At 45.4% G+C, this 20,138-nt stretch overlaps 1 protein-coding gene across 6 annotated transcripts in view; it reads left to right on the top strand.

Annotated features, from left to right (window-relative positions):
- Positions 1-20,138, top strand: part of SGMS1 (sphingomyelin synthase 1) — a 40,657-nt gene that overhangs the window by 3,528 nt on the left and 16,991 nt on the right. For 2 of the 6 annotated variants that reach the window (XM_015866155.2, XM_015866154.2), the window contains exon 2: positions 3,441-3,552. The exons of 1 other annotated variant lie outside the window; for it this stretch is intronic. The gene's annotated coding sequence lies outside the window, so the exon portion shown is untranslated. Of the gene's footprint in view, positions 1-3,440; positions 3,553-12,458; positions 12,779-17,848; positions 18,011-18,834; positions 18,990-20,138 lie in introns of those variants that run through there. 3 more of the 6 variants (XM_015866156.2, XM_015866164.2, XM_015866158.2) reach the window with 3 other exon arrangements.

The following is a 20,138-nucleotide window of genomic DNA, read 5'->3' as shown; positions in this document are numbered from 1 at the left end:
AGGAGCTGGTTCCTGCTGGTGCATGTATTTATTTCTTATGTTGGGGACTGAAGGTGACCAGCTCCCCAAATCCATCCTTTACTGCAGGTATCAGTGCTAGGACTGGAGGCAGTCACTGGACTGCTGTACAAAAATGGGCAGAAACTGACATTTTCAACCATGTTTGTTTAATGTGATTTTGCTGTTTTATGGCACCAGGGCTCTTTCTGGAATTAGGTTAGTGTTATCCCTTGGGAATGAGGCATTATAGAGGCAATTCAGAGCCTGTGCTGTGTATGGGAGGTGCTTTCTGCTGCTGTCATTGTCCTGAGCATGAGGTTTCCCTGCAGCCCCAGCAGCTCTCGGTCCCTTTGCAGAGTTTCCTGGTTCCTTTAAGGGATACAATGCTGTGTTCTAGTCACATTTGCAAATACATTGCTGGAGCCCGTTTTCCTTTCTCCTGCCAATTTAATGCTTTTGCAGCTTTCCTCAGTCAGTTGGGAAAATCATTCCTAAATCATTAGAACTGGAAGAGGCTGTTTGGCGTTGATTAACTTAATGGAAAACCTGAGTAAGAGTTGTATGACAGGAGATGGCCTCTGAATAAGGGCAGCGGTGTAAATGCCAAAGCGATGTTTTCATTGTTGACAAACTCATTTGGAAAGCTCAGTGAATCCCTCAGGTCTGTGCAGCAGCAGCTCAGCCTCACAGCCATGTGTGATATAGGAGAGGGCCATCTCCTGCTCCACACCTCACCTCCTTGCTGAGCACCACTGTCACCTGCTCCAACTGCCCTCTCCAACCCCAGCTTGTTTAATCCTCTTGTTTCCATATTAAGCAAGAGGCAGCAGAGCAGCGCGTAATCTAGTTGGTGAGGCTTGTGACAGGCTCTTTGTGAGCACCTTGTGACAGCAGGAAGCCATGTGGGAAGGTGACATCAGTGAGAGTGGAAGGCTTGTGGCTGCGACTCTGGAATCTCCAGAACTGAAGGGAATACATTTCTCTCCTCTTTCATCTGCAGTGATGTGAAAAGCGAATGAACTGGTACACCACTGATTTTGATCAGGGCCTGATAGGTGCCTGGCAGTGGTTGTTTGGTCTGTGGTGGATGTGTGACTTAATCGGAGTATGTGTTGTGGGCTGGTGTCATTGTATTGGTTTTGGAGCCTGAGCGGAAGAATGTGAAGGGACAAGGAGCCTGAAGGTGACTTCTGTGCTGCATCTTCTGCCTTAAGATTGATATGCAAATTCAGCAGTGCCAGGCAGCTCTGCATATTGCTCTTTGCACTGACTTCAAATGCTAAGGCCTCTGTGGTTTTTACTTGGTCCCACTTCAAAGTGTGCTGCAGCCCTGGTGCTCTTTACATGCCAGTCTCGGTTAGGCTCAGAGTGAGGATTTTTTTCCCCACTGTGCTTTAATACAAGTCTCTAGAGATGGAAAAAAAGCAGTCTATACACCTTCAAAGATAGCAGGGCTGTGGTGAAACCTGGAGGTCCTGTTGGTAGAGGAAGCCTGCTTTCCTGACCCCAGCCAGTGGAGAAGGGCTCAGCCCTTCCTTTCTGTTTTTGGTTTTACTGACACCGTGCAAAATCTTGTATGATTTACTGCTCTTGGTTTTGTGCCTCAGGAAATACTGCAGATGGCTTTGCGTGTTGCTTGTAAGCTGATTTGGTACTTAGTGTGCCTTGTGCTAACCAATTTGGTCCCTGCCCTAAGAAAAAGAGACAGCAAATCCTGGTTTTACTGTCATGTTGCAGTTGTCATTTGCTCTTGATGTTGCGTCTTGTTAAATGCTGAAGTGGTAACACACTCTTTGGTATTTAACATTTAACATTTTAAATAGGTCTGTCTTCCAGCTCTGTAACTGGGGGTGATTGAGTTGTGTTGAATTGAGTGTTGTATTTGAAAGTCCTGTTGACTTGTCATGATTTAGTCTCTGATGACTGATAGCCTTAATTCCCCATCTTAAGTAACAACTAAAATAACAAGCTAGGGGCAGATTTCTATTTATAAGATAGTATGAACATTGTGAAACTTCAGTGCTTACAGATGATCTACTGGTAGCTAGATTTCACTTTTGCAATTGAACTGGAGTTCAGGCTGCAAGGAAGCTCCGTATGTTTTATGCTATTCTGTTTTTCCTGAGTCACAGAATCACAGAATGACCCGGGTTGGAAGGGACCTCAAGGATCATGTAGTTCCAACCCCCCTGCCTGGCAGGGCCACCAAAAATACACCTTTACTAGATCAGGTTGCCCAGGGCCCCGTCCAACCTGGCCTTGAACACCTCCAAGGACGGGGCATCCACAACCTCCCTGGGCAGCCTGTTTCAGGGTCCAACCACTCTCCTAGTAAAGAACTTCCCCCTAACATCCAACCTGTGGATTCTAACCTGCCTTCTGTTTGTGTGAGAGGGGGAAAACCAACACCTTGTGACATCTTAAAAACTAGGTAGTGGTGTGAACGTACCTGCTTGAATCTGTGAGCAGCCTGGAAATGAGAAATGGGGATTTCTTTCCATCCATCTGCTTGGGAGATGAGAAGCAGCAGCAAGTGGAATCCCAAGCAGATGGGGGGAAAGAATGGATGCTCTGTAGAAGAGGTCCACATACAAAGTATTGAACAATACTTTAAAAGCTAATGTATTCATCTTTAAGCCAAGTGGTTTCCTTTATGAATTCTACATAAATATTGCTAACAGCACATATTTTATATTCAGTAATTTAGGGAAGGTTGCTTGGAAGCATTTTTGGCATATTTGCTGGGTAAGTGGAGAATGCTGATGTGTGGTTTTTAGTTTTGTTTATTTCCAAAACCACTCCCCAGCACATCTGCTGTCCTGTTAAATACACCCTGGCCTCTCTGCTCTAGAAAACCATTGGCATCCAGTAGTACTTCTGGAATTGAATGCACTAAGTGCTGTGCACCCCGTGCCCTTGCTGGGTAGCTGACAAAGCAGGCTTTCAGTCACCACTGAAGGATCATGTTCCCAAAAGCGAATCTGAACTAGCATTTTTAACCCCCGTAGAGCTGAAAACCAGCACAGCAGGTCTGGTTTTGTGCTGCACTTGTTTCTTTTCACCTCTCCAGGTTGTGGTCTGTAACTGAGCTCATCACAAAACCAACCCCAAGTACTTAATGCTAAGTGGTGTCACAAAGTCCAGTAGAAACACTGAAGCCTCCTGTTTGGAAGGGAAAGTGATGCCTTGGTGTTTCGTATCAGTTCTTCATTGTAAGGATGCCGCCATAGACCTTGTATGGACATGGGAATCTTCTGTCTCCATATCTGTAGGGAAATACTGTTTAAAATAGCTGCCTGTGTCAGCACGTTGCTTTACTCTATATCCCAGCTGTGGGTAGATCTAGAGAGAATCTTTATGTTCCAATCCCCTTAATGTTTTTAATGGGAGGCTGGCCAGGAGCCCTGCTTTCTTAACACACAATGACTTGGATTTTACAGTGACCCTTTGAGGACGTGAGCAGCAGCCAGCGGCAGGTCTTCTGGGCTGTCATGGTCACAGCGAGCTTCTAACCCCATGAGTCGAGCACTCTGCGCAGCAAAGCAATTCCAAGTAAGCAAGGAGATTTTGCATTTTGAAGGATGTGTGTTTTGGAGTGGTGCACTTTTCAATATGTTGTTTACTGTAAACTGATACTAAATGTGACCTGGATTTGGATGCATTCTTGTTTTGGACTTAAACAGACGAGTATCCATTTTGCTTTGGATAAATCAGTTTTTGCACGTGTGCCAGTGGCAGCCTTCAGTGCTGGCAGCAGCCTGTGGCCCTCACTTGGGTAACAACTTGTAACAACTGTCTTCATGTCCTGCAGCTGCATGGCAGTATTTCTTTTGGCACTCATGCCAGATGGTTTTTCTGAGTGAGCCTTCCATTGAAAATCAGTGTTTGCTAGCAAATGGAGAATGATTCAGTCCATTTTCTGTTTAATACTGAATTGTAAAATCTTAGAAGTCAACATAAAGATGGGTTTGGTTGGTGTCTTTTCCTTCCAGCTGAGGTTAACTAAGAACAGAACTTCAGAGGATAGAGCAGAAAAGCAGCTCTCTGCTGTGGTTCCTCCTAATCCAGTTGTAATTCTCCCTACAAGTGCCCTGAGCCAGGTTGGTGTTAGGGAAGCTGGGCTTAGCCCATCTCCTACCACAGTCACAGGTCTGCGTGCCTCAACTCTCAACTGCTGTAAACATTGGGTAGTGCTTCTATAGATACCATCAACAATATGGTCAGTAAACCAATAATGAGAAAAATACCATGACTTAAAATCAAAGCTGCTAAAATGGAGTAATCTGTGTGTGTGTGTGTGTGTGTGTGTGTGTGTGTTGCATGTAAGGGTAATTGTTCTGGGCAGGAGTTAATTCTGTCCTTGCTGCTTTCTGAATGCTGGCATCTATGTGGTGGCTGTTCTAGACATGAAACCTGAGCTCGCTGAGAGCTGAAGACACTTGTGCCAGACAACAGAAGCACCTGTCGCTGTATTGATTCAACTTTTATTTCCCCTGGCTTCAATACACAGACCTGATGAATAACAGAGTAATCTATTACTTAAGTTGACTGCAGGCTTAATAGGGGTTGAACGTAAGTAGGTGTAGTGCAAGGCTGCTGTATTCCCACTGAGAAAAACACTGTTGGAGATGCAGCGTGCCTTGTAATTCATGCTGAGAAGTTCCTTGCACACACCTGGATACTTCCGAGGTCTGATTGACGTGTGTGCTTGTCTCACTGTATGGCAGTGCTGCAGGGTCACAAAATAAATAGGTGTCTTCTTGCTGAAATCTAGGGGTCTAACATCATGGAAATGAAGGTACTGCTGGTTCTTAATGGCATTTCTTTTGTGAATCAGTTCCAAAAATATCTTTTTCCTCACCTGTTAGATTTGTAGAACATGAGCATTAAAATAATCCAGGGGAACTTCTTGTAGAAACAGAACTCGTCCTTCAGCTTGACAGCTGAACTTGCTGGCTCAATTTCTTCTAAATCAAAACTTGCTCTCCATGCAAGCCAATGTTTGCTGGATATGAGTGTAACAGTGACTAATGCAAGTAGATACTGTGCTGCTCAAAGCAGTCTTTTAGGGCTGGAACTTAATTTGTCTTAATGACTTGTGTTGAAATTTACTAATGCCAGGTACCTACCACGTGTAACTGCACAGAACAGAGCCCCAAGGTATTTGTGTCTTTCTGTAAAGATTGATGCTGAAGTTGCCTGTTTAGAAACAGAAAAATGAATATGAATATATCTAGGGCTTGAAATGCTTGAAAGTGAATTCCAGCACGGGCTACTTGATAATTAACAGCCACTGAGGTTTTCAGCCTTCAGGCTGACCTTTAAGAAAACCAGTAAGTCCCAGAGAGGAGTGATGCTTCATTATCATGGCAGTAATTGGAAAACAAAGGTTTAACTTGAGTTTGGAACAGGTATTTTGTGTATCCTTTGCTCAGATGGATCATATTTGACCCCAGTATCTTCCCTGGTTTTTGCTGCCTATTAAACAGCATAGCTGGCTCCTGGCAAATGAGTGCCACAAAGCAGGCTGTTATCAGCAGTTTCAGCCTTGTTTCCTCATTCATTTCCTTAGAACGTGGAGCTTGGGAGAGGCAAAGGGTGCAACAGCAGGAAGTGACTGCAGCCTATGGAAATAAGCCACGCCTGCCTGTAGTTAGTCCCTAATCCGTGGAGTGCATCTTCCTTCTCTGTGCTGTATGGTGCTGTGTTAGCACAGGACTGACCCTCTGTTCCGGCTCTGAGTTGCTCTGAGGCTGGTTCACGGCATACAGGAGGTGGGGAACATGCCTTCTCTCCTGATTTGTGTCCTGTTTCCTCATGCTCCTTTTTAGTTTCCTCTGAATTTCTGTCAAGGTTCCCAGCTTTCTATTGGGGTTTGATGTCCCATCATGGGCAAGGATCAAAACAGGTAGCTGCCCCTGTGCCCTGCTTGCAGAGCCGATGTACAGATGTGTGTGCTCCATCTGAAAAGCACTTAGTGACAGCTTTATGGGAACTTCTTTCACTTCCTTAGGAGGCTGAGCATGTACCTGGGGAGATTTGCATGTAGTTCTTAGGAAGCCAAAATGCTATATCTGATTTTGTTCCATAGTGATAAGTACGTAGGAAAGGATGGGTAGAGTATTTGGTACTAAAATGCTGATGGCTGCTTGTCCCAGCTGTTAAAGGACATGTGTGTCCAGGCTGCAGCCAGGCAGGCTGAAATGCCATCTTGCATGGACCATGCCTCTAGGTTCCTCCCTGCCCTTTCTTGGGCTGCAGAGCACTTTGCTTCAGCCACCAGACATTGACGTATTGTTAAATTCCCCAAGCTTTGCTAATTGCTTCTTGGAATGCTCCTGTAAATACAGCCTTGGGGACGCCCTGACCTGTATAGCATGTCTGGGAGGGCAGCTGGCAGTAGAGGTGCTTTGCACAAACACTTTTTATTACTCAGATCTGTTCACTGCTCCTGAAGTTGCTTCAGTTGCTTGGTAGAAGCTGTCACTGATTCAAATAAAGGCATGTCCTTAGCCTAAAACCTGGACAATCTGCATCTGACACCATAGATGCCCTTCATTGTGCCAATTTGTCTGGCTCCCTGTTCTGAAACTGGTTGTCATGCACGAGGAGCGTTAAGGAAGCCAGAAGCAGCTTTGAAATCAATCTCAGTAGGCAGGGTAGATTCAGAATGACAGGTCTGGGCACAGCAGTCAGCAGGGATAACACGCTCCTTATCGGTTGTGGTACCTCACTTGCTCTTCTCTCGCTGTGTTTTATTTTCTGTGAATTAATTTTTAGTGGGCAGGCAGTTGAAAATTGGGAATGCAAAAGCACAGACTCTGGTTTTGCATTGCTATGCAGTTTTTGCTAATGCTGTCCAAACCCCCAGACAGTTTATCTGGCAAACCGACTGCTAAATGGATGATCTAATTCTCACTGAATGCTGTGATCTTCAATATTGCTCTACATCACAGGAATTACTTGAAAACTGTTGTGTATTCCTCAAGCTGTCACTTGTCTTTCGGCATCCTCTTTGTGCTCTTTCGTCGCTGAAGACGTGTTCTGAAGCTCAGATAACTTACCTGTCAGTAGCTATGGGGATGTCTCTTCTCATCTCCTGCTCCTTAACCATAGCTGTACTGGCAGCTTGAAAGCTGTTAATGAAGGAGATAAGACAAGGAGCTGTGTTGTAGCTGCTGTTTCTCTAAGTGACACCTGGGTCCCTCTCAGCAGAGCTCCTCTCCAGCAGCTCATCCCCCAGCCTGTACTGGTGCATGCAATTCTTCCTCCCTAGGTGCAAGACTCTACACTTGCTTTTGTTAAATCTCATCCAGTTTCTTACTGCCCAGCTCTCCAGCCTGTCCGGGTCTCACTGAATGGCAGCACAGCCTTCAGGCATGTCAGCCAATCCTCCCAACTTCGTATCATCAGCAAACTTGCTGAAGGTGGCCACTATCCCCTCATCAAGGTCATTGATGAAGACACTGAACAAGACCGGACCCAGCACTGACCCTTGGGGAACACTTCTAGATACTGGTCTCCAACTGGACTCTGCATTGTCAATGATGACTCTCTGTGCTCTGCCAGTCGGTCAGTTCTCAATCTGCCTCACTGTCCACTCATCTATCCCACACTTTCTCAGCTTTGTTATAAGGATGTCGTGGGAGACAGTATCAAAAGCCTCGCTGAAATCAAGGTAGACTAAACTTAACACTTTTGTGTCTGTTACTTGACTAAGTAGGTTGACTGTAGCTTTCAGTTTTACAGACTTACATCAGCCAGTGAGAAAGGAAGCTCATTTCTGTGTGTGCGTGTGGGGGGGAGTATGCAATGTGCTCAGCTTCTCAACTCAAATGCACCACTGTGTGCACACAGCTGCCGAGTAAAAAGGAAAGGGGCAACAGCAGATGACAGTCACTCTTTGCATTTCTTCACTGTAATGAGTGGCTTAACTAGGGAGCTTTAATCAGAGTCTCTTTCCTCTGCTCTGAGCATTGTTAGCTGTAATCCAAACTCAAACAAAAACTATAGCTCTTAAACTTCTTAAACACAGAATGTAGGTCATTTGGGTTGCTGTTGCAGCTTAACTCAGGTTCAGTGAAGGACAACAGAGGTAGGTAGACAAAGGCATGGAGCAGCTTTTGGATAGGAGGAGCTGGTTCTGGCTCAGAGAAACGTTATCAAAGCTATGCTTTAGAGGAAGGTAATGTCATCTATGTTAAAGTTGCTGCAGAAGTGTGCATTTTAATTTTGTATGGATGTAATTAGTACCACTTTGCTCTTTTCAGATGCCCTCTTGTCAACTAGTGTGTATCTGGGGCTGCATGTTGGAGGAACAGATTAAATGTGAGATTTCTTGGCTTCTGCATGACTTGAGGTTGTTGGTAACTAATGAAGAACAGATGTGCATAGGCAGAAAATTCAGGTGCTCAAAGATTGGTCTTGAAGAGCAGATGATAGCTGAAGTAGCCTCGGATAACTTGGTGCCTTGCTTGACCAAAGCTTTGCAGTCTGTGAGCTGATGCCTGGGGTGAGTCAGGTAGGAAGTAAACCTTGCACCACATGCTGCTTGGTGCTGCAGAGTTTGTTTGCTTGGTTACCATGTGAAACAGCCACACTTCCTGGAGACTTTGGGGCTTCTGCAGGGGCACAAAGCTGAAGCTCCTGAATATACCCAGAAGTGCCCTAAAACTGGAAGAAGCAGTGGTCAGCACACTGGTAAATCTTGGTTCATGGTAGGCTCCATCCCAAGGCATGGATTTGGTAACCTGCATTCATTTTTAGCTCCTTGGCTTTGCCGCCAAACAGAATAACCCACCTTGTGGGATTAGATCTGGATTAGGGCTCACACGAGGTGAGGATTAGGATGAAGTGTTTTCACTGTGCTATAATTATTTACAGTGTAAACCCATCTAAAAATAACAAAAAAATCCCCTTGTGCCCAGCTGGGGCTCTCAGGCATGACCTCTCAACATATATGTGATCAGGTCTGGTGAAGTAATTGAAAGCAGTGTAATGGGATATGATACCGAAAGCTGATGTAATGCAAATAAAGTGAAGTGTGTGTGTGGTGGATGACTGCATTGGAAACAAAAACATCAGAAGAGAAGTGTGGAGTTTAAAGTCCACTGCTACAGATTACTGAACCAAATAACAGGAAGTTTGCTTTTGAGGACAAAACCATCTATGAGTTCAGAGAGAGGAGGGTAGCTTTTCTATTTTTATTTTCTATTTTTATTTTTGGAGCCATGGACATGTAGGTTTATGGTTTAAAAGAATTAAATACGTGGTGGTTTAAAAGACACAAGCCAACCGGTTCAAGCAGAACTGGAGCTGTGACAAGGCACAGCTTCCTCACAGCAGCATGGACCGGAAACAACTGGGGAAGTGGAGCCCTGGTGCTGTGCTAACACCCATTCACTGAGGAGGATTGCCATGGTCTCCTTTTTTGTTTACAAAATACTGCAACCGAAGGAAAGCCATAGAATACAGAGTGGACTCTGCCAGCTGCTGCCATTAGGGTTGTTTTCCTGTGGGAGCTGTGGTGAGGTGCCTGTGAAATGGGGAATACTGGCTGGTGCCTTTAGGTTTCTAGATGTCTGAGTCATGGTGCCATTGTGTCCTGTTAGCTGATCCCATAGGTGTGCATACAGGTACGTTTGCACTGTAGCTGTGCTTGAGCCCAGCTACAAAATAAGTGTTGAGAGAGCCTGGGTGGATGAAATAGCTTTACAGGCACCAGCAGAGCCCATATGATGCTAAACGCAACTATTTGGGAATGGAATGGAGAATTGCTCTGTATTTTTGGCATGGGAAGGAAAGGAAATGGAAGTTTCTGCTCCCTACCATGGATTATACAAGCTGCAAAGGATTTCTGTGCAAACTGTTGTTTCCTGTGGGAATTTGTGTCCCCTTCTTTTCAATCAGGCTTGCTTTCCTGGTCCAACAGTATGGTGTAATTTAGTGCTTCCTGGACAGTAAGGTAAGCAGTGATTTAAAAATAACAAAACAAACAAAATAGCACATAATAGTCCCTGAAATTCTGAATAACTTTCTGAAATAGCAGGAGGAGGAAAAAATCTGTGTGAGGATTATATGGTCTCCTGGGTTTACTGACCCTAAAAATGCCCAGAGGTTAAAATTAGAATGGAAGACCCTAATCTTTAATAAACCTTTCCCAGGGATCCCTTGCAACCAGTTTGCATGTAGAATCACTGAATCATAGTCACTCAGGTTGGAAAAGACCTTAAAGATCATCAAGTCCAACCACAACCCAACCATCCTACCCTAACTAACAGCCCTCCACTCAATCATGGCCCTGAGCACCACATCCAAATGGTTTTTGAGCACAACCAGGGATGGTGACTCAACCACCTACCCGGGGAACCCATTCCAGTGCTTAAAAGCCCTTTCTGTAAAGAAATTTTTCCTGTGACTTAGAAAGGGCTGTGGTGAATATGTTGGTATTGCCAGCAATACTAAATAATGTAGGTCTTTCCTACTGAAATCTTCTGGAGTTCAGTCATGGCAGTGTTACATACTGAGAATTTTCCCTATTGCCTGAAGCCTAAATTGGCTGGTGTCTGAGTGGTGGTGACCGCTAATGGTGGTGTTAAGCATTAAGTTAATTGACCGAGAATCACTGGGAGCAGTTTTGTTCTGGAGGACAGCCTGTGTTCACCCTTTGCAGTAGAGCTGGAGGCAGCTGGGAGTTGAAGGTCAGAGACTTTCCTGCTTGCCATCACTTGGTGCAGCTCTCCCCATCTCAAGGGTGCTCCATTCATGAGAAGCACAATCCCTGCTTTAATGAAACACCAGTGGCAAAATGCATGATAGAGCCAAGCCAACCAACAACAAAACAAAACAACAGCAGCACCAAAACACACAAAACAGGCCAGAGAGATTTAAGCTGTAAGAGATAAAGGGAGTCTGATGATACCATGCAGTCTGGTGAAACTTTGGACTAGTATTTCAGTGTTTCCAATCTCTGACCTCTATGTCACTGAGGGAAGAAAAGAGCCATTGTGAAAGCAGAAGTGTAGCAAAGGTGAGTTATTGAGTACTGGAAGCTGAATCTCAACCTCAAGAATGAGACAGCTTGTTAGTTTTTCTTCTCATCTGCAGGCAGAACACTCCCAGCTTTCTCACCTCTCTCTATAGCAGAGAGAGTGCAGTTCTTTAATCATTGTGTTACTCACTCATGGAAGTCTGATGTCAACCAGAACCACGGCTCCTTAGCAAAGCTGTGTGTTGGTGCCTAGGGTTATCCTTCCCCAAGCAAAGGACTTCCCTTTACGTTTATTTGAACTCCTTGAGGTTCCTGTCTGCCCTTTGCTCCATACTGTCAAGGTTCAGGGCAGTGTGACACTCTGTTGTATGTTTCCCCATTGTGTCACCTGCAAACTTGCTATGGGTACTCATTTCTATTCTGTGTTCTTCTCCCCTTATGTCTTTCCTAATGTAACAAAGTGACCCTGCCATTGGATGAATTCGATATTTACTTCGGAGCAATCAACCTGGTTTTAGTGTCTGAGTCAGTGTCTTGCATGTAGCTATAGAAAAATAGAGTCTTTGTTTCTCTTTCATATTCTCTCTCTTGTTATGCCTTTCCTAATGTAACTCAGTATCTACAGCAGGGCAGTTTTTCCTTCTCCCCTGGTATGTGTGTATATATATATACACACACCCTGTTACATTGCAGGAGTATTTGCTTTGGAAGGAATCCCTCCATCTGAGGCAAACCCAGGCCGAACGTGCAAGATAAAGCCTTTCTTTTTATCTTCTCTTAACAAGAAGGGAGAGCCTGATAAATGGCAGAAGATTATCACTTGGGAAGGACAGTAAGCTGGTGAAGGGGAAGAGTCTTTCTCTGTTTAACTATTCCAGTAACAAACAGTTATGAATGTAACAAACACAGTTATGAATGTAGTCTTTCTTTTCTGACCGGTGTCAAATTAAGACAAGAAGTCAACACAGATGCCACCATGCAAAGAGATACTGAAGATATTTAGATTAAAGCAATTACTGTCCTGTGTATATAGTGTAGTATATTTGTCTTGTTAGTATTGGGAAAACTTTTGTTCTAATAGATTCTCCACTGTTTTTCGTGCTTGCAGGAAGCAGTAATGCTCTCCCTGTAGGACCATGTCCTACTGATGTCCCTGGGGTCAGGAGCACAGCCTGTGCTAAGCAACCAGTTCTTCGATCTTTGTCCTTTTGTGTTTCTCATCTGCATCGCAGCAGTCAGGGCTAGAAAAACAAGAGCAGGCCAGTATACAAAAATAGGAAGCAGGAATGCTTTTATCTCACTCTAGCAGTTGGCAGAGCAGGCAGCACGGCCATGGTTTGGGCTGTTCCAGAAGCAGCCTGTGCTGTTGCACTGCTGCGCGTCTACCCTTCCTGGGGAGGAGCAGGAAGGGCTGTGTATGCACACCGCCCTGATGATCTCCTTATCCTTCTGCCCTGAGTGCCTCAGGATCTCTGAGCTCCTTTCCATCTGCTTATTGCTCCACGTTCACTGGATCAGCCTTTGAAACCAGTGCTTGCAGTGTCCCTGGGAGAAGCGGTGCCAAAAGAACACGTGTGAGGTGATGATGTTGCCCAGCTCCCGCCTGTGAGGCACTGATAGTGCCTGCTGTGCTGCCGTGGGATACGTAACACCGGGCCGTGCTGCAGGCTGCTCCTTATCGCTTCTCTGGTGGTGTTCCCCCTGCCCTTAGGATGGCAGAAGTGGATAATTGAAGCCTCGTTCTGCGCTATTAATCCGCATCATGCTTATTAATATGCCATTGGATAGGTATGTATACTTGAGTCGGTGTTGTTTAACCTCTGAATATTTTCTTTCAGTTATGCCAGTGGGAAGAAAATGGAGCTGGAGGCAGTGATTAATCAAAAACTAACTGGGGTTTTGTCTTCAGAGTCTTTGAAGGGGGGTACACAGCCCCCAGGGGCTGCTGCCTGGGCCTGCCAGAGAGGACAAGGTGTGCTTGCTGTGGGAGCAGCAGGGGTCAGTTGTGTGTTTAGGAGCATTTAACCCTCCTAAGCACCCCGCTGACACGCTGTGCAAATATTTTGCAGGCTAAGGAGTTGGATTTCTCTCTGATTTGCATTCAGTGCAACTCTCATGGTATGCAAACAGCGCTCAGGATGTGAGGCTGAGCTGGTTTATGGGAAAAAAGCCTTTTCCACAGGCAGAAACCCTGGCACTGACCTCTGGTGCAAAACAGGCACATATTAACTCTTGCTTTTTTAAATTTTATTTAAAGATGTTAATTTCACTTTTACTGGAAAGTGCTTTCAGGTGTTGTAGGTTAATAAGAAACTCCTCTGGATGGTCAGAGGGTGTCTGCAAAGCCTGCAGTTGGCATTTGCAGAAGGGTAGAGGAAATCTGAGGAGACAAAATACTTCTCTCACTTGTCTGCACCTTCTTTGCATAGAAACCAGCATTAACAATTTCAGATCTCACTGTTAGAGAACAGGGATTGCTGGGCGGGCCTGCGAGGCAGCAGTTCAGTGCATTAGTGAGATGCATGTTCAGTATGAACCGCTTCATTTTCTGAAAGGAAGAATGTTTGCCTTGCAGTGCTGTGCGTAAGCCCCAAGTATGGCCCAAGTTTTGGCTCTGTTTATGCATAATAAATCAGTGACTTGCTATATGCAGCCAGCCCTGCCTCAGATCAGTGAGGCCGCTGTTTGGAAAGGTTCTTTATTGTTCCTGGATGGCAGCAGCTGCCTTCCATCCTTACATGTGGTGTTTCTGATGAAGGCAAAACACATCTTGCTCTGTCAAAGGCTTTTCAGAAGCCAGAGCACCTGCTATGTCCCAAACTGCTGGTACACAGAACCAGCAGGGTCATAGTGAGATGTAGGGCAGATAACAAAGGAATTAAGTCTTTGATAGAAAAATCAGTGCGTCCCATTACAGTATTTAGTGAAAAAACGAACTGTTAGGTGCCTGTAACAGAGGCATTTGGGTTGAGGTTTTGGTTTTGAAACAACTAAACCAGTCTGACATTCCCCTGTGGTGACTTCTTTAGCCGGATGATTTGGACACACCTGCATAATGGAACTTGTCAGAAGTAAAATAAGTGCACGGAGAATAGGAGTGGCACATGGCAGACTGTAGGTGTGGAATTGGGATGGAGTCACACGTGGGGAAACTCCCTGCCATGTGACAAGTGTTCCAGTGGCTGCAATGGTGAGTTTGAAAGTAGCAGCTTGTTCTTTGTCACTGTTAGAAAGCTTCCTTCTTACAGAAGTGGCATGGGGTCATAGTACAGCCACGTGTGTACATACAGCAGCACAGTGTGTTTCCCTGGTGCCCCTCTGAGCCTGCAGGTGTCTCTGCTTTGGTGGCAGGCTGTGTAACCATCCTTTTGGTGGTGATTTAAAGTACACCTTTGGTCTCGCACACGTGTTCAAGCAAGCTGAAATTAGCTTCTCTGTTGACAGAAAGATCTCTATTCACGTAAGGTGGTTAAAGTTAAAAGCAGGTTGAGTTTTTTATAGGGAGAGAAACAAAAGTGTGGTTTCCTCCGGACATTGATCTGTGAGTCACACATTCTATGACACAGCGTTCCTCTCTGGAAGTGCAGTTGCTGGAGCTGATGAGTGTCTCGTGGACCTCCAGAGTTACCCTTTGTGTTGGATACAGCTAGATACTTAACCAGGCAGTTAGGAAAGTTTGTTTGAAAGATGGACTTGCAATTCCAGTATATGTCAGAACCCAATTATGGTATATTTCCGTTTCAGAAGGAAACATCCTCTCTTAACTGCTTCGCTCATAGAAGAGATAATGGCTGTTAATGCTGTAATACAGATGAAGTAGCTTTGGATTTTCCTCTTTAAATTCATTAGGAAAACATCTCATTGATAAGAAGTGCTTCATTTCTAGGGTCACAGAGCTGAGAGCACAGAGCAGTCGTTCAAAGCTTTTTGAAACTTACCAATGCTCTCAACTTTGTGTTTCCTTTAAAAAGGCATTTCAGCTTAGGAAAAGTGATTTTAAGTGCTGCTTAGTAATTTAAGGGGAAGCCCTTTAATAACTGACATATCTCACCTCTAAAGTTGCCTTTGGATTTTGTTTTTGCTGACCTTTTCACAGAGTTTGCCTTCTTGGGCATTCTTCTTTCTTCTTATACAAAACCACTTTTCCAGCTCTTTGGTTTCCTGGCCAAGCCTGTGGCTCAGCTGAAGGTAATGTTGGGATTTGGATTGGGTCACATTGGTGTGAGTGCGTAGGACCTCTTGCTTCCACTAGGCTTTATTTCCTGATGGGCATGGAAGGAGGTGACCCAATATAATTTACTTGCTGTGACCTTTTGCTTTTAGTACTTAGGCAGATTTAAGATGTCAGGGCAAGGAAGAAGGCCTTCCCCCTTCAGCCTTCAGGAAGGATGCTCCCCAGCCAGCGTCAGTGCTGCTTGGAGCCACAAAGAAACATTTGTACTGAAGCTCAGTAGTAGCTATTTCTTTGAAGTGCCAGCAATCAGCCTCAGATCTAGCATTCTGTCACATAGCTCATCTCCTGATTGGAGACTAACAGGCACAGACTCCATGGCTGACTTGAGGCATTTTTGTAGTGATCATCATCCACAGCAGTGCTGGGGAAGGTAGATGTGAAGCAAAGCAGCAGCTGCTTAACTGGAAGTACAACTCCCAGATCTACTGTCCTTTGGAAGGAAAATGCTAGAACCACTTCAGGCTGACCTCCCTGGTAACCCTTTAATCTGAATATGTCCTGGCAAAAGTCTGTAGGAAAGGGGAAAATGACAACTAAACAACATGAAAGTTTTGCAAGTACTTTGGAAAAGTTAATTAAACATATTTCTTCTAATTTGTTTAAGGCTGTACGTGATATTAAGTTGCATCTGCACGGACACATGCAATATTTAAATGCATAATGATTAAACGTGTTAAGAAGATGTTGCAAAAGCTCGCTCCTAATTACCTGCAATAGTCGTCAAGCTGCCCTCCTCCTAGCCCCACCTCAGCCATGGGAGAACAAGGCTGGCTGTGCTTCATGCCTTCTGGCTTCTGAATCTACACAGCCATAGGTGGCTAGGAAAATAAAGTATAAAGATGAGACCTGCGGGAGTAAGCAGGAGCATTCTGGTCAAATTTGAATGCATTTCTTATGAGAAGTGATTTATGAAGTTGGCTGCTGTCCTCTGCCCCGTTCTTACGTGTTGACCCAGGCAGACGTGGTGTCATTTGTGCAACAGGGAATCCGTGGCCTGTAGTGTGCCATGTCATTAGTCCTGCCATTTCTCATCTGTGCGCTCAGTGGGAAGAGTTCACAGAACTGATGCTGATGGAGTGACACGGAAGACATCTGCAGGTAATTCTGCTCTGGAATCTCTCTGTGGAAGTGGGATGAGGTTGGGCAGATCCATCAGTGAGATGTTGGTTTGCATACACAGGCATATGTTTACACACACCGAGGAGACCTCCAGGCATTACTTTTTTTTGTGTATATATGTATACACGCACAGACAGAAATTGAGTGTATTTTTAAACTCACATTGGTTAAGTGATCTTTGAGGCATTCACCTCAGTTTAAAGTCCCGTCCTCATGTGCCAGCTGATTTGGTTATGCAGATTGAGGCAGGAAGGCAGATAACAATAAACCACGTATCCAGCACTAGCGGGTAAATCATTAACACAAGGTCCCAGCTCCCGCTGAGTCCCATCACCTTTTGCCACAGCAGCATTACTCAGCTGCCCGTAAGTCCTGTGACTCAGTAACAAAGCTTAATTTTAAATTACTTAATGACTGATGGGCTGATCTGCTTGGTGACTTTGTTTCCTAGAATCCAGGTGGATTTAATCTGCCAGTTTGAGCCAGAATCAGTGTTTTAACTTGCTCTCACCAAGTCGTACCCTTTGAGATGATGAGCTCTCAGCCAGACCTCCCTTAGGTGGGTGACCTGCCTCTCCTTCCACTTATGAGGAGCGTGTGCTCCTTGCAATACTCAGAGCCCAGCCTTGTGCTGTTCCATGTGGCTGGGCGCCCTGCACAGCCTGTGCTCTGCATCCCCCGCCTTCCATCAGCCTGCAGAGGTTCAGAACAACTCTGGCCTTATAGGAAAGTGCCCTCCTTGCTTGACTGACTTTACAGAGTGACTGTGCATTGTTTTTTAAAGCCAATCATTTTAAAGCTGTTCCGCTGTACAAGGAGAGAATTCAGAGTTTGTGTGTTATGCCTAATATTGGATACGTGGAGGAGATGAGCTCAAACCTTTGAGTGGTTGGTGGGATCTGTAGCCCTGCATCCCACTTCTGTCAGGTGGTTCAGGTTCTAATGCAGCAGAGTTAGGGGCTGGCTGCTAGCTGCTGTCCTGTGAGCTGCTTCTCCATTACCTGTCTGTGCCTTTCTCCTTGGGCATTTTAGGGATAAGAGGCGCTGTCTGGTACTTCAGCTGCTTTGCATGAGCTGTGGCAGGAGAGCAGCAGTCCTCTGGGTAGTGATGCTCCACTGTCCTGGCCACAAGACCTGAAGGACAGAGAGGGCAGACAGCCCAGTTTCAGCTGTCTTGATTTGTATGTGCAGGAGAGCACTGGAGAGCACATCAGCTGCTGCTCGTGCACTTGCTGTAGGACTGTGGATGGCATTTTCCAGGAAAACTGCCCTGATGGAGTTCTCCGTTGTCACCAGCTGCTCTCTGCAGCTGCCTGCATGGCAGGGAAAGGGGGAGAGGGGGGGGAAGGACTCCAGTTAAAAATAGAAAGGGAGATTAGGAAACTCAAGGTATGGTTTCGACATTCAGCTGAGCTACTCTGACTCGCTGCCGCCACCGAAAGGGGAAGGACTTGCTTGTGCTTGTGTGACTGCGCAGCTGGTTTGGCTGCCTCACCCAGCAGAAAGACCAGCCAGGAAAACAGGAGTTTTCCACCATGTGGTCGTACAAGAGAGAAGGGTGGGGGTGTAGGGCCGGAGGGGAGGGGATCTGAGTGCCTAGAGCCTGCAAGAAGACTGTTTAACTCCTCTGGAACAGGTAACCTGAGGTGTGCAGGAGCTGGATTCAGGTGAGCATCTCAAATGCTTGGTGTTGGTATTGTTGGCTCTAAGCTTGCTCAGCTTGGGGTGAAAGCAGCTGCAGCATGTGTGTGGCTATTTCTAGTTGGGGCTCATTTAGTTTTCATGTCAGTCTGTGTGATTTAAGTACAAAGTTACAAGGAGACTGACTTTGCTGTTTGTATTGCTCATATTCCAATAGTTGATGGAGAAGGTTTACTGGAGTAGTTTGGAAAACATGAGAAGTACTGGGGCCTTACTTTCACTTACTGAATGTGTTCTGCCTGGGTATGATATTATACATTCATAAGAGACTTTGTTGTGCAATAGGCATGTGAAATGCTAGGAGGAGCAAATACCCTACTGCAAATTCAAAACCAGAGCTCAAAGCAACTTTCAGCTGCATTAAGGTTCATTGTTTTCAGGGATTTCCTTGTGCAGCTTATCTGTTCTGAAGCTCCAGCAGTTTGCACAGGGCAGTGTTTTGGAGAAACCAAAGAGCTGTTCCAGGAGGTACAAGTAATCCCTCAGCCAGGAGAAAACTTTGCGCCTGTTTTGATCTCTGAGCTACTAAACTTACATAAACAACCCTCTCCTAAACCATAAATATTTTTCAGTGGTAGGATTATCTTCCCCGTGTAATAAAATCACAGCTATTTAGCAAAGGGACTATTTACAAGTGTTTTTTTTTTTCCACGCCTGGTTTTTGCAGCTTGTGAGAGAAGGGTGGGAAAAGAATGGATCCAGTAATTCAGTTAGTCAGACTGAAGGCTCTGTTACCGAGTGAGATTGATGTGGGGAAAAAGTTTTGTTAATGCTTAATGTTCTGTAACAGTCTGCATAGGCACAGCCGAGCGGTCAGCACAGGAGCTGCCGTCAGAGGAGTTTATTTTGAGTGATTACAGAGCCTGCTGTGCCTTTCATTTCTGCAGCCAGAGATCACTGCTCAACGCGGCCGTCCTTGCTTTGCAGACTTCCTGATCCTCTCAGGTTGGTTCTCCTTCCTTTGAAAACCTTTGAAAGAGGGAGAGGAAGAGGAATTAGGCAGGACTCAGAGAGAACTGCAGGAGAGTGGGGAAAGGAGGGAGGAGAGAGCGGGTGCTGCTGCTGGTTAGAGGGGAAAAAATAGGAAATAAAGAGCTCCATAGGGCATGAGCACCCGCTGTTTTGGTCTAGGTCTTGGTTTGGGATGAATACTGCCTTTCTTCCTATTTTTGTTAGATTCTGGTGTAATGCAGTTCAGCTCGCTCTTCTGATGAATCACAGAATTGTTAAGGTTGAAAAAGACCTCAAAGATCATCTAGTCCAGACATCAAACACACATCACGGGTCTGTATCAATAAATGCGGCTTTACGTAGAGCTTTGAAAAGTGTTTTGAAACAAGAAGGAACTCTTGTCTCCAAGTCCCTTTTAACGCAGGTAAACAGAGCCTCTGAGTAATTAAGGAGGAGGCAGCTGCAGGCTGCCACGTGGCTTGGGATCTGTCCCACTGTCTTATTTGTCAGTCTTCTGCTCTTAAAAAGAGAGATTTCTCTTAATTTAGTGTCTGTTTCAATGTGGATCACCAGGATGAATCGGGATGCAGCAGTTGCTGGTATGAAACTTCCTTGCTTACTGACTGACCCTGAGGTCTGTGTCCTCCATCAGGGGACATGCATCCCATTGTCACCAACAGTTTGTGCAGCACCTACAGTACCAGGACCTACTGCTTATGTAAGTGCATGCATGTATATTTTACGTCCCTGCCTGCCCTTCATATTTTATTTAACAGAGAGTGCAAGGAAATTGGTTACTTAGCAAAAAATGGCTTTTAGTGAAGTTGTGAATTAAGTTTCCTGGTTTTGTCCTGGTGCTGTTTATATATCCTGTCCTTCCTGCTGCTCATGCTGCTCTTTCCCAGGATCTCCTGACACTTTGTAGACATCCATCCCTCCTTGTTACTCATCCAGAAAATGAGGAGAGCCTCCAGCTCTGCTCTGCACTGCCCATCTCCTGCGGATCCATTGTGCCCGCTGGGCAGGCCGAGAAATCCCAGCGAGGCAGATGGGAATGCAAAATCATCTTGGTTTGCCTGTACTTGATGGAAGATGCTGTTTTACTACTGGGCCGTGCTGTAAGGTGCCTACAGTGAGCAATGT

This window comes from Coturnix japonica, chromosome 6 (genome assembly GCF_001577835.2).
Source record: "Coturnix japonica isolate 7356 chromosome 6, Coturnix japonica 2.1, whole genome shotgun sequence".
Classification (NCBI taxonomy): domain Eukaryota; kingdom Metazoa; phylum Chordata; class Aves; order Galliformes; family Phasianidae; genus Coturnix; species Coturnix japonica.
This window is presented reverse-complemented; position numbering and strand designations above follow the sequence as displayed.